A 13151-nucleotide genomic window follows, 5' to 3' on the forward strand; every position below is an offset into this window, starting at 1 on the left:
ACTACCTGCTCGCCAAGCCACTCTCCACTATGGCCGCCAGTATCTAACTTTCCCCCATGCGAGGCAGCAGTATAACTAACTAAACCTACCAAAGTCCCTGTTTCCACCAACCACGCCATGAAAGAGGACGGGGCAGGTCTCTATCCCTGGTACCACTGCACACCCCACCTAGACTCTTGGGAACCACCAGTACTGCCATCAACAGCAACACAACATGTAAGCCCTTCCAGGTCAGACCTCTTCCCCTTGTCCCCACTTAGGCACAGAAGCCTCCCTCCCCTGCTTCTCTGGGGGCCAACACAGAAAGGTGTCTCTGCATTGCGAAGTAGAAACCCCCTAGTGAGAAAACAAAGCTGTGGCTCTGCTTCTCTCCTTCTTGTAGAGGAGAATTGGAGAGTTGTCTGTTCACACTTCACCCTGATAAGCACACAGCAGCAAAGTCTGAAAGTTGCCAATAAAAGTCTCACTCACATTGTCACCCCCAGGAGCAGACCTTGAGCTGTGTCCCATTAATGATAGGGTAGAGTTAAGCACTTTAACCAGAAGATGATGATATATATGATGATATTTATGCTTGAGACACACCACTGCATGTTAATAAAGATTAATTCAAGAGGAGTAAGATTGGAAGCAGAGAAGTTAGAAGCCTATTGCGATCTTCCCTAAGAAAGGCACGGGGGCTTCGCCAGTTCTGCAGATAGAGTAGGGATGGAGCTGAAGAGGCAGAACAGAAGAGAGAAATGTCTGGAAGGTGAACTTTTCCAGAGGTGGTGATTGATGGAATGTGGGCAGTGAGGAATGAGGAAGATTACAAGTATAGACATGCCCACATTTCCAGCATGAGTGCCTGGGTGGATCATGGAGGTTAGAGCAGAGATAGGAATTATGCGGTGAGAGGGAGCAGGTTTGGCAGGCAAGACAGTAGTGCCCCCTCATCCATGGGGGTCATGTTCCAAGACTCCCGTGGATGCCTGGAACCATGGACAGACTAAACCCTGTACATGCTATGTTTCTTTCCTGTACATACATACCTATGATTAGTTTAATTTATAAATAAGGCCCAGTAAGAGATTAACAACAATAACTAATACCAAAAGAAAACAGTTCTGGAAAGAAACAGCAGTAAAAGTTATGTGAATGTGGTCTCTCTCTCTCATCTCTCTCCCTCTCTCAAAATGTCTTACTGTACTTTAGTCTCCCTTTTTATGATGACGTGAGATGATAAAATGCCTACTTGATGAGATGAAGTGAGGTGAATGACATAGGTGTTGTGATGTACCCTTGGGCTACTATTGACCTTCTGATCGATAGGTCAGAAAGAGGACCATCTGCATCTGGACCGACGCCGAATACAAGTAGCTGAAACCAGGAGATGGGAAACCACGGATGGGGTGGGGGTCGGGCTACTGCATAGTGTTTTCCTTCAGACACGATGAGTTTGAAGTGCTTGTGAGTCAAGTGATTCCACGGGGTGGAAAAAATTCAGCCTGTCACCAACATTTCTTAATAAGAAATGGCCACTGCAGAGCCTCTACATCTTCACTTTCTTGCAGTCTGAACTTTTTTCCCCCCGCACAGGCTTCATCTTCAGCTTCGGTGCTCCAGGGGTAGCAACGGAGAGAACTTCGTGGACTCGTACCTGACGCCCAGTCCTGCTCTCCGGTCTGCCAGTCACCTGTCCCAATAAAGTGATGTCCAGGTGGCATACAGTAACTTCATAGAATCCAAAAGAAGCCTGGGCCTCTCCTGTGATTTGAGACATAAAAAAAGCATATTACTACATTTTATAGGAACATTCTTGGGAGTTTTAGGAAGGACCTTTGGGAGCAGTTAACCTGACAGCCCAGGTAGATGGGTTCCCTGATGACATGCCCTTGCCTTGAGTTTAAAGTTTCCAGAGCCGACAGTTCCTATCCATGGAGACCTTCCTATTTTCTTGGTGTTCTTATATTACCTAATGTTTGTATTTATTGTTTTGTACTATGTTAATGCAGGGACAATTTGCAAGTGTATTATTAAATATTAGGTAGAAATCATGCCATGCCACTTTGTACATAAAGATATTTTATTCATATTTTCATGTGTTACTTTTAATAAATAATTACTATATTCAACACACTAAAAATATCATATATGACTGTGAAAATGGCAATGGTATTGTCTTCCCATAATTATGAATATTTGGGTGCCGATTATTTGAACATGAGAACTCACTAATGATAGACATTTGCAATAAGTGAGAAAGGAACAAAGGATTCACATATCAGACTCCATTAAAGGGAAGTCAGTTTACCATCTCTTTGGTCTTTCTATTGGTAATTCACACTATGTGACAAGGATATAAGGGCATTTATGACACGCTGTACTGCATTCAGTAAGATGATAACGAGATTGCGAGTTTTCATACTCCGCTCAGTTGATGGAGTTTGTGCATTTTAAAAATTTTTTTAGAAATGTAATAATTTGTTCTAGCAATCATTGTCAAATCTTCAGTATGTAGAAACCAACGCTTCATAAATACATAATTATGATATTATTTTTCAGTGTATCACTTTCCTAAAAAAGAAAAATCCGACGCTTATAGCTGCCACTCCATCAGGAGCCAATTCTTCTGTCGAAAGCTGACTGATCAACCTTGACCACTTCTTGGACACGAGGGATCGAAACGTCATATTGGTTGACGTTCTGTGGAAAGCCCTGGAACTAATACACTGCCAGTGGCAGGCAGCTCCTTAACTTTTATGATTGCCTAAGCCACTTTCCATGCTAAATTACCTTAGTGATGTGAGGGCAGTGTTGCAGAGCCAGAATGGTGCATTTAAAACTGCTTTTTAAAATTTCTTTTTTTGCAATGTATTTCAAAACTTCCAGCTTTAAGAGTTATACAAATAATCATCTTGGTTTTAGCTTCCCGATGGCTGGATTGTGTCTAATCAAGGAGACTAAGCCAGCATATCTATATTCTGACTGGTGTCTTTTTATGTTTCTTTGAGAAGAGACGTGGAGAGTAAGGGAAGCAGGGAAAAAGCAAAGCAAGAAGGTAGAGGAAAAGGCAAGGATCTCTGACACACTTCCCTTGAGGGATCCCTTGCCTACGATCAACTCTAGCCTACAAGCCCTTAAATGGGAACAGCAATGTCTAGAGCAGTGTCTCCAGAAGAAAAATATCTGAACACCCCCAGAACGCTGTAGTGGGTCCCTCAACAGAAGCCTTATTACACAAAATGTACTGCAAAGAAACAAACTTTTCTGCGATTTAAACGACTACAAGTGTTATGTTATTCTGGCTTCTAGAAACACCATTTTCTTCACTTTTCGTACGTATTGTTGAAAGAGAACTTACAAGGATCAGAAGAGGGAAAGCTTTTTAATGATCATAAAAGAATGAAATTCACTCTAGTTCAATAATTTCATATGAAGAATATGCTTTATACTAACAAATGCAGCATTAAAATTTTAAAACAGTCTAAACAAAAAGAGGATTGAAGACCTTGCAGAGATATTGGTGGCATTTTTATAGCATCAATCTCTTTCGCAGGTAATGTCTACATTTTTAAAATCAACTTAAACTTCTATTCAAGTAGGGTGTTTTGCTTTCAAGCCACAATGATCATTAATCAGATGGTTTTTAATTATCTGATTTAGATGATCTACTTTTTATGCCTGACTTATTGTAAGCTTTTTATTCTGATATATAGTTCAAATGTCACTGCAACAAAGGAAAGGCCTTGTTTATATCAAAGCTAAACCTTTCTATGTATTTGTACTGCATGACAGTACAATCTAACTAGATAAGTCTATCGATAGTCAAAACATAAACAAGAGCTAATTAACTGGCACTGTTGTCATCTGAGAATAAGCAGATGTTGTTGGCCGACACAGTGGCTGTGATCAGCCAGCAGAGAAAGACTTCTAAATTCCCCTTGCTGAGCTGAAATATTCCATTACACATCTGACAAATCTGTGTCTTATTTCTTGTCTACCTGCCATTGTGAGGATCAACTCAGGACACGGACAAACCTTCCACAATGAACATGCTGCTTTCCCTGATTTTTCTCTGTTGAGCCCTACTTGTGATTATTCAAGACTTTACGGGGTTCCAAAAAGAAACCTAGATAGTGTCCTTTAAAAGCTATGTTTTGGGTAACACTAGTCTCGAAACTATGAAACTTAATAATTACTTATGTTAAAGATATACATCCCTTGTGGTTACTTAAATAATAGTTACCTTGAACTAAGAATTTATGATGGATGATCCACGGATCTTTCCTTAAAACTTTCCCCACAAATACAAGCTAGATTTCTCATGTTTCATTAAATAAGTATACTCTGTCCTTGCTTCCAGGGGTTTTGTCTTATGGGTGGACCTGAATATATTTTCCTGTTCTGGATACTTTTTAAAAGCAAAACAGTTTTGACAAATAATGGAAACACATCTACCATGTCCATCAGTGTTACATTCCTGAACTTGAAGTCAGAATTCTACCGAAGTGATCATGGACAATATCATTAGTTAGCTAACCCCATATCCAAGACTCGCAACATGTCAAGCATTATGCTAAATGCTTCACATTCATCATCTCAGTTAATCCTCACAATAATAGTAAGAAATAATATCTAACATTTCATTATTTTTTTCTTATTATTGTTATTGTCATAAGCACAAACATAAGCGTATCTATTTGAAAGATACAGAAGCCAAGACGGAAAGTTAAATAATGTATCCAAAGTTGTACAACTAGTTAACAGCAAAACTTTGGATTCCAACCTAAATCCCAAATCCCTGATCCCCATCACTAATCACTTAATCTTTCTAATCTCAGTTTACTTGTCTGTAAAAAAAGGTGAAGACATTATACTCTTGCCATAGTTAAAAACAAGGATCAGATTTATCTTCCGCCTATAAACAATTACAAAACTAAACATCTGTTTCAGACAATGGACAAAAGGCAGAACTGGACCATGATCCATAAGAACAGAGAAACAAAATTGTGAGCCCTATGAAGTCATGACTTTGACACATTTCAGTCCAGCTGCACAGAGGAGGACTCTTAAGGAGAACCTGAGAGTCACACTGAGTTGACGAGACATAGATTGAAGCAAGAAGACTAAGGTGCCCAGAATTTGTGGAGGAGAGTACCAGACAGGAGGAAACTACATGAAGGCCTTCAAAAATCTGCATCTGGTGACATTGTATCTGTTGACAGTGGGATATTAAGTTGTCACTTAGGGTGAAATTCCATGAAACCAGGCTAGAAAAAAGAGTAATCATACAGGGTAGAAAAGGTATGCCAAAAATTCCTAGGTATCATACAGGCTAGAAAGACATTCAAGGTCTGACCAATGATACTGGAAAACCTCATGGATCACCTTGACTAATGAACCCATAAGAGTCATACTTTAGTCGAGTTGTGCTGAAACACCCATAGAGGTTTTTTTTTTTTTTTTACACCTTTACACCATAGGTAACGGTGACTCTAGATAAACCGTAGAACAGCCTAAAAGCAATCCCAAAAGGATGAAAAAACAACAGCATATGTAAAGGCCTCCCAGGACAAAGTCTGACAATCTTTTATAAAGGGAACAAAATACAGCAAAACAACAAATCAACAACATAAAGTTCCAAATGTTCATATCATCCAATCTAAAATGATAGAGATGCCCCCAAAGAAGTAAGTTGTGATCCATAACCTTGAGAAAAATGAGTTAATAAAAGTGATGTGTTGCAAGGGTGCCATATTAATTCAATGGAAAAAGGACAGTCTTCTAAACAACTGGCTCTGGAATAATAGTTTGCTCATGCACATAAAAAACTGAAGTCAACGCTCACCTCATGCCACACACAAAACAACTTGAAATGTGTCACAAACTTAAACATTACATCCAGGTCTGTAACATTTGCTTTCTATAGAGTCAGTAAAGATTCCCTAAATAGGACATAAAAGGCCAAAACTAAAAATAATATGATAAGTTGAATTTTATCAAAACTAAAAATTCTGCTCTTTGAATGAGCATTAATAAACTGGAAAGGCCAACTGAAGAATAGAAGAAAATATGGGAATTACACATGTCTGACAAATGGCTTACATCTAGAGCGTGTAAGGAACTCAAAAAATTTAAAAACTAGAAGTCAACCACAAAAAAAAAACAACAGGAAAAATATTTGAAAAGACAATTCACAAAAGAAGATATATGATTTTCCAAATAGGCATGTGAAAAGATACTCAATATGATTTAGTCATCAACAAAATATAATTTTAAGTCTACAATGAGATACCACTACACACTCACAGGAAAGGCTAAAATGATAAAGGCCACTAATACCTGGTGTTGGAGGCGATATAGAGGAACTAGAACTCTCACACACTGCTAGTGGGAATGTAAAATAATACAACCATTTGGAAAACAACTTAGCAGATTCTTCTTGAAAATAATGGTTTTAAAAGTTAAATGCCTACTTCTCATATGACACAGCATTCCACTTTTAGGTATTTACCCAAGAGAAATGAAAACACATGTCCTGGCTATACAAAGACCTATAACTAAAGGTTCATATTAGCTCTTTTCATAAGAGCCAAAAGCTATAAACAATAAACAAGTGGTGGTAAAATCATACAATGGATTACCATGCAGCAATCAAATGGAACAAACTACTCACACATCCCCCAAAATGGATGAATCTCAAAAACATCATGCATTATGCTGGAAAAAAAGAAGCCAGGGATAGTGGTGTGCATACTTTATGACTCCATTTATATGAAACCCTAGAAAAGAAATCAGACCAATGGCTGCCTTGAGCCAGGGATGAAGGGGAAATGCCAGGAAATAAGCACAAGATGATTTTTTTTTGAGATGATAGAAACTTCTGAAGTTTGATTGTGGTGTGGGTTAGATGGTGTACGGATTTGCCCAAATGCCAGCTGTACATTTAAAATGGGTGTGATTTTAGGTATAAAATATGCTTGAATAAAATTGACTTTAAAAATATTTCACAAACTTTTAATATTTTTTTCTTTCTTAAACTTTTACTTCGAGACATGATGGGAAAATGCTACAAGTATACATGGAAAAATAAGACGTGATCACAGTTAAAACTGGAAACAATCTAACCAGAAACCTTTAATGCCTGTCAGCTAGTGTGGAAGCTAAAGTTCTGAGTGGGACATGCTTCAGGGCTGAACGGAATGATAATTAGTTTTCCTCTCTTTCTTCCTCACCCTCTCCTTCAACAGAATCCACACCAACCTCCTCATAATCCTTCTCCAGGGTAGCTATATCCTCAGAGACCTAAAAAACTCTCCTTCCTTCATGCTTTCACCCACTTACCAGTGAATAAAGCATATATACCTCAGGTGAAACCTGTGGTCCAGGTGAGCCCAAGACTCAGCAATGGCCGTGGTGTCACTCGGCATGCACACAGCTCATTGTACTTCGGCCAAGTCTCCACCAGGTACCACAGTGGGAGACCGGTATTTAATACCAACTTTGAAGCCAGTGGGGTTCTAGCCCAATAAGAGGATGCTTGGTCTTGTTGGCGGCGATGGTAGCATTGACATCTTTAGGAACCACATTGTCACAGTACAACAGGCAACGAGCCATATATTTTCCGTGGTGAGGGTCACATTTCACCATCCAGTTTTCTGGCTCAATGCACATCCTGGTGGTCTCTGCTATGGAGAACTGTTCATGGTAGGCTTTCTCAGTAGAGAGATGACAGGGCGTATATGGCCAGAGGGAAAGGGATGTGGGGATAGGATACCAGGTGGGTCTGGAATTCTATCAGATCAACATTGAGGGCTCCATCAAATCTGCAGAAAGCAGTCATGGAAGACACAATCTGGCTAATGAAGCAATTAAGATTAGTGTAGTTTGGGTACTCAATATCAAGATTTCTCTGGCAAATGTCACAGATGTCCTCTTGTCTATCATAAAGACACAATCAGAGTGCTCCAGGGTGATACGAGTGGTGAGGAAGAGCTACAGGGCTCAACTACAGCTGTGGGAACCTGGCGGGTTGGGTAAATGGAGGACTCTTGCTTGGACTTCTTGCCATAATCAATAGAGAGTTACTCCATCAGCAGGAGCCGAACCCAGAAACAGTTCCCCATCTCAAGCCGTGGAGTACCAAGATGCCCTGAACACCTGTGTGCTTGTTGGCCACCTTCTGAATTCAGTCCAAGATGAGGTCAGTGATCTTCTTGCCAGTGGTGTAGTGCCCTTGGGCATAGTTATTGGCAGAATTTCCCTTGCCTGTGACGAGCTGCTCAGGGTGGAAGAGCTGGCAGTAGGTACCAGTGCAAACTTCGTCAATGACCGTGGGTTCCAGGTCTACAAACACTGACTCGGGGACACTCTTGCCAGCACCCATCTCACTGAAGAAGATGTTGAAGGAGTCATCTCCCCACTAAGGTCTTGTCTGTCGGCATCTGGCCATTGCGCAGGCAACAGAACTCCCAGTAGCCATTGCTGATCTGGATACCAGCCGGGCCAACATAGGTAGTGATGCAGCTGTGCATGGTGGCTACAGACTAGTAGGCACAGGCAACAACAGGAGCAGACACCGCGTCCCACTTGTCATCCCTGACAAGCTGAGTTGAGGTAAGTAATGCACTGACTCTATAAAGTTTTTCTAAAAGGCAGGGTTATATTACTAACTTCCTGTTATGACTGAATTGTGCTCCCTCAAATTTGCATATTGAAGTTCTAACCCCCAGTCCCTCAGAATGTGATGTGTTTGGGGATAGGGTCTTTAAAGAGATCATGAAAGTGACGAGGACACTAAGATGGACCCTAATCCAACGTGACTGGAATCCTTACAAGAAGAGGAAATTAGGGCACGCACACACACAAGCCTGCGTGCACACACACACATACAAGGAAGACCGTGCGAAGACACAGGGAGAAGACAATCATTTAGAAGCCAAGCCAAGAAGTGTCCGAATGAAACCAGCTCTGCTGACACCTTACTTTTGGATTTCGTGCCTCCAGAATTGTGAGGAAATAAGTTTCTCTCATTTGAGCCGCTCACCCTGTGGTACTTGTTATGGTAGCCCTAGTAAACTAATACAGGCCTACAGGGTTACTGAGATAATTAAATGAGATTTTGATGCCTGAAAACATAAGATATAACTTTTTCCGTCCTTAATTTTCCTAGTGATGACCAGGGTTAGAACTACTCATATTTATATTCGAAATTAATCGGCAAGACTGAGATCCCTTTCCAACACCTGGAAGAATTTCTAAACCCTTCTGTTCTACAACTAAATTAGAACCTTCTCTATTTCTAAGGATCATGAGTCTAGTATTACCTTTTAATATACATGAGCTTTTAGTGAGTTAATATTTATCTGATAAGCTGTTAAAATATTGGAGTGTTTCAGTATCTTCAACAAATAGCTACTATCCTAACTACTGCCCCCACCCCCACCCCAAGTCCTCCTCAAAGGAGCCCTTCGGGTCCCTCCGCTAGGACCTAGATCTTTCTAGGATCCAGTACCTGAAGGGATAATGTCTGACAAAAGTGAGGCCATCTGTTCTTATAAGTCAATGTCCCATGCCACACTTACGATTAGATATTTTGACTAGCATTGGTTTTGGGGATGTGTTTTGATAATAGGGGAAAGGCAGTAAGGATAAGTTATTTGAGAAACTTTTTTAAAAATACAGATTTGTTTGATTTGGGGGACATCTTTATTTTGTTGGCCAAACGTAAGCCTGGACCACTTCAATTTAAGCACACTTAAACAAGATAATGTTTGCAATGTTTTAAGGTACAAAACCTTACTTGTACACTCAAATTTAGCATCAGGTCTTCCTTAACCTCTTCTAGTAACAGGTGTTTGTGATGTCCGTGCACTTCTTTCCTCACAAATATAAACCAAGCCTGTGTGTGCTGGCAATATCCTAGCAGAGTGAGGGCTATCTTCTGCTGGTATTGCAGTACAGTATAATAATGCTGCATTTAAATGATAAGTGTAAGACACTGCAGGATTTAGAGCATTTTGCTTGGAACTAAAACTGAAGAAATGAAAGCATTTAAAATAAAAACTGTCAGCTATGACATCGCTGCTCCCATTGCAATGCCATTTAGTTATCTCAAAGAGCTTAGATGAGTTGATAGATTAAAGGCGACACAGAGGAGGTTTTCTCTGGCTCCACAGTGAAGTCCAGTTACTTGCAGAGTGCGGAACCACTGCTTGTCGTGTGCGTGCTACAAAAGCAGTTTTTAGTTGATGCCTCTGTTACCTAAGAATTATGGATCAGTAAAGTATTGGATGAAACTGTGACATCCTAGAAAAATATGCTCCATCTAGGCTCCATCCTGTTATTAGGATACGACCCACTCCCTAGCATTGACATGAATTTTTATTTCAAAAGAAGAAGAGTTCGATAGCTGTGCCTCCTACTCTGTGGAGGTTCAGAGTGTGAAATATGGAACTGAAGTCAAACTGTCTGGATAAGAAGTGTGGGAAGATTTCAAAGGTTGAAGCGTTAAGAAATGTGTGTGGGAAGGGAACAGAAATTGAAATCGGCTATTAATACCAAATGCTAATAGTTATTACCATTATTATCATCAATAAAGTTTTATTACCACCTACTAGCCCAAAGTATTATTTTAGGCACAAGAGTGATGAAAAGACATCATAAGTGATAATTTTGTCTATAAATTGATTGTCTAGCAGAAGAAAAGACAGATAACTTAAAGGGGAGGGCTTTTTTTTTTTTTTTTTTTGACCTACTGCTAATATGAGCAGGTGGAATGAAGTGATGAAATGGGCACTAAATAGTATGTGACACTTCTTGTTCTCCAAGTGGTCTACAATTGTGACTACACACAGGGGTGGAATGAACAATGAGTTCTGAGTTAGACATGAGCATAAGTCTGTCTAGCTGCCATGAGTTAGCCTCTCAATTCTAAAATGGTGATATTAAGATTAGTAAAGTAATGCATGCACATTATTTAACACAATGCCTACCGTAGAACCAAGGCATGAAAAACAATAACTTCAAAACATCATCAACAACAAAATTAAATGTAGCAGAAAGCTACTACAGACAAGCAATTAGGTATACAAGGTTGGAGCATAAATAGAAGCCATATACTAGAGAAGTTTTGCCTCTTTTTTTCTATAGGTTTTGAGGAAACGCTAAATGTATTTCAGCCAAGTAGTGCGTTATGGGGCCAGAAACAGTTAAGAGAAAATGCAGCTAAGTATTTTTTTTTATTTTGCTTTTTGACTTTTTTCTTTTAATTCAAGAAGGAAGGGAAAACACACAATTAAGAATGTTTCCAAAAGAATGTATGTGATCTTGATATTTAGAACAGCAGCCTTCAAGTGAAACAATTTAATGACACAGAATTATATTTCCCCTAATTTCTTGGTCTATTTTAGGGTACTGTGGGCCAAAGATCAAGAAAGGTTCCCTTCCTTGCTGAGCCCAATTAATTAATAAGGAATTTTACTAAAGCAATAAAAGGTTCATACCCTTAATATACAAGCATTAGTCTAGGGATTTCCAGAAAATCCATTTATTTTTCTACTCATCTTAATGTTAATTAATAATCAACTCTCACCCACACTGGATTCTCAAACTCCACTACCTGGGTCTCTCCGTAATTGTTTCAAAGGCCTGAGATTTTTGGTAACTCATCCCACTCTGCCCCCATCTTAAAAGGGTTGGATTGTAGGGGTGCCTGGGTGACTCCGTTGATTAAGTGTCTGACTTCAGCTCAGGTCATGATCTCATGGATCATGGGTTTGAGCCCTGCATCAGGCTTTGTGCTAACAGCTTGGAGACTGGAACCTGCTTCAGGTTCTGTGTCTTCTTCTCTCTCTGCCCCTCCCCATCTCAAGCTCTGTCTCTCTCTGTTTCAAAAATAAACAAACATTTAAAATAAGGTTGGATTTTAGAAAACTATTTAATCCAGGGTCAAGGTCTACAGATCACTGCACCTGTCTTCTGAGGTAATCTTCCCACTTCTTTTATCCCAAGGTGATGGACAACAATAACCAATTACAATCTGTACTTTCCTATCATGGACATCGGGAGGCAGGTTTCCACTATTCTCTAGAAGACATTGCAAAGCTTCATGTAGGCAAGAATTCCCATGAAATTTCAAGCTCCGATGACTTAAGCACATCTTGGCTTTAATGATCACTTATTACAGGCACTATCTGTTGGAACAGAATAGCCTATGGCTTTTTCTCTCCAAGCATGGCTTTTAGGTCCACAAGGAGGAAGCCTCAGCAGGATTGTCCAAAGACTCTTCGATGGAAAGTAAACCTCACTTTTGCATCATGCTGTGAACACACTTTATCTAATCATAATAATGTGTTGTGTTCATAGGGTATCAATTTTGGAAATACTCAGTAGACAAAATTTAAGGTTGAACCAAGACTTTGAAGATACAAAATAACTAACTAATAAATAACTAACTAAAAGAAGTTATGAGACGAGGGAAGGGGGTGAGATGAGAAATGCCATAGGGACACTAATGCCTGTATTTTACACAGGGAGAAACCCAGAGACGCTGTCGAAGTTAATGGAAAAAAAAAAAGAATGATAGGATTCATTATATCATTTAAGGTTAAAAAGAGAAACAAGGAAAGCATTAAATGGTGATACAGGTTATTTAACTTGGGAGACAGTGTTAGTGAGCTAAATTCTTTTTTATTCACAGCACGGGGTCAATTAGCCACTATCTACAGAAAAAGATGCAAGTTTATTATTTGCAGTTGTAGTGATGAGCCCCAGAAGAACTGAAGACAGAAATAGTTAAAGTCATTTTCTCTGGCTAGAATCCAGGGCAGAGAATAAATATAAATCTCAGTTTAGGCTCTGCAAGATCTCTACCAAATAAGTACTATATACATTTTTTCTCCTTCAAAAAACATATTAAAATAAATACACATATATTGGGGTGCCTGGGTGGCTCAGTCGGTTAAGCATCTGCCTTTGGTTCAGGTCATGATCTCATGGTTCATGAGTTCAAGCCCCTACTCGGGCTCTGTGATGACAGCCCAGAGCCTGGAGCCTGCTTCACTTCTGTGCCTCCCTCTCTCTTTCTGCCTCTCCCTTGCTCCTTCTCTCTCTCTCTCTCTTTCTCTCTCTCTCAAAAATAAAACATCAAACATTTTTTAAATAAATAT

General features: G+C 39.6%; 1 protein-coding gene and 1 pseudogene across 4 annotated transcripts in view; one reads left to right on the top strand and one right to left on the bottom strand.

Annotated features, from left to right (window-relative positions):
* EMCN (endomucin) overlaps positions 1-2127 on the top strand; it is a 100086-nt gene extending 97959 nt beyond the window's left edge. For all 4 annotated transcript variants that reach the window (XM_039217956.1, XM_039217955.1, XM_039217954.1 and 1 more), the window contains one exon: positions 1579-2127. The gene's annotated coding sequence lies outside the window, so the exon portion shown is untranslated. The remainder of the gene's footprint in view (positions 1-1578) is intronic.
* A 5064-nt stretch (positions 2128-7191) lies between these two features.
* Positions 7192-8516, bottom strand: LOC120220773 (annotated as a pseudogene).
* Positions 8517-13151: the final 4635 nt, after the last annotated feature.

Source organism: Hyaena hyaena, unplaced genomic scaffold (assembly GCF_003009895.1).
Source record: "Hyaena hyaena isolate Hyena2069 unplaced genomic scaffold, ASM300989v1 scaffold_722, whole genome shotgun sequence".
NCBI classification, from domain to species: domain Eukaryota; kingdom Metazoa; phylum Chordata; class Mammalia; order Carnivora; family Hyaenidae; genus Hyaena; species Hyaena hyaena.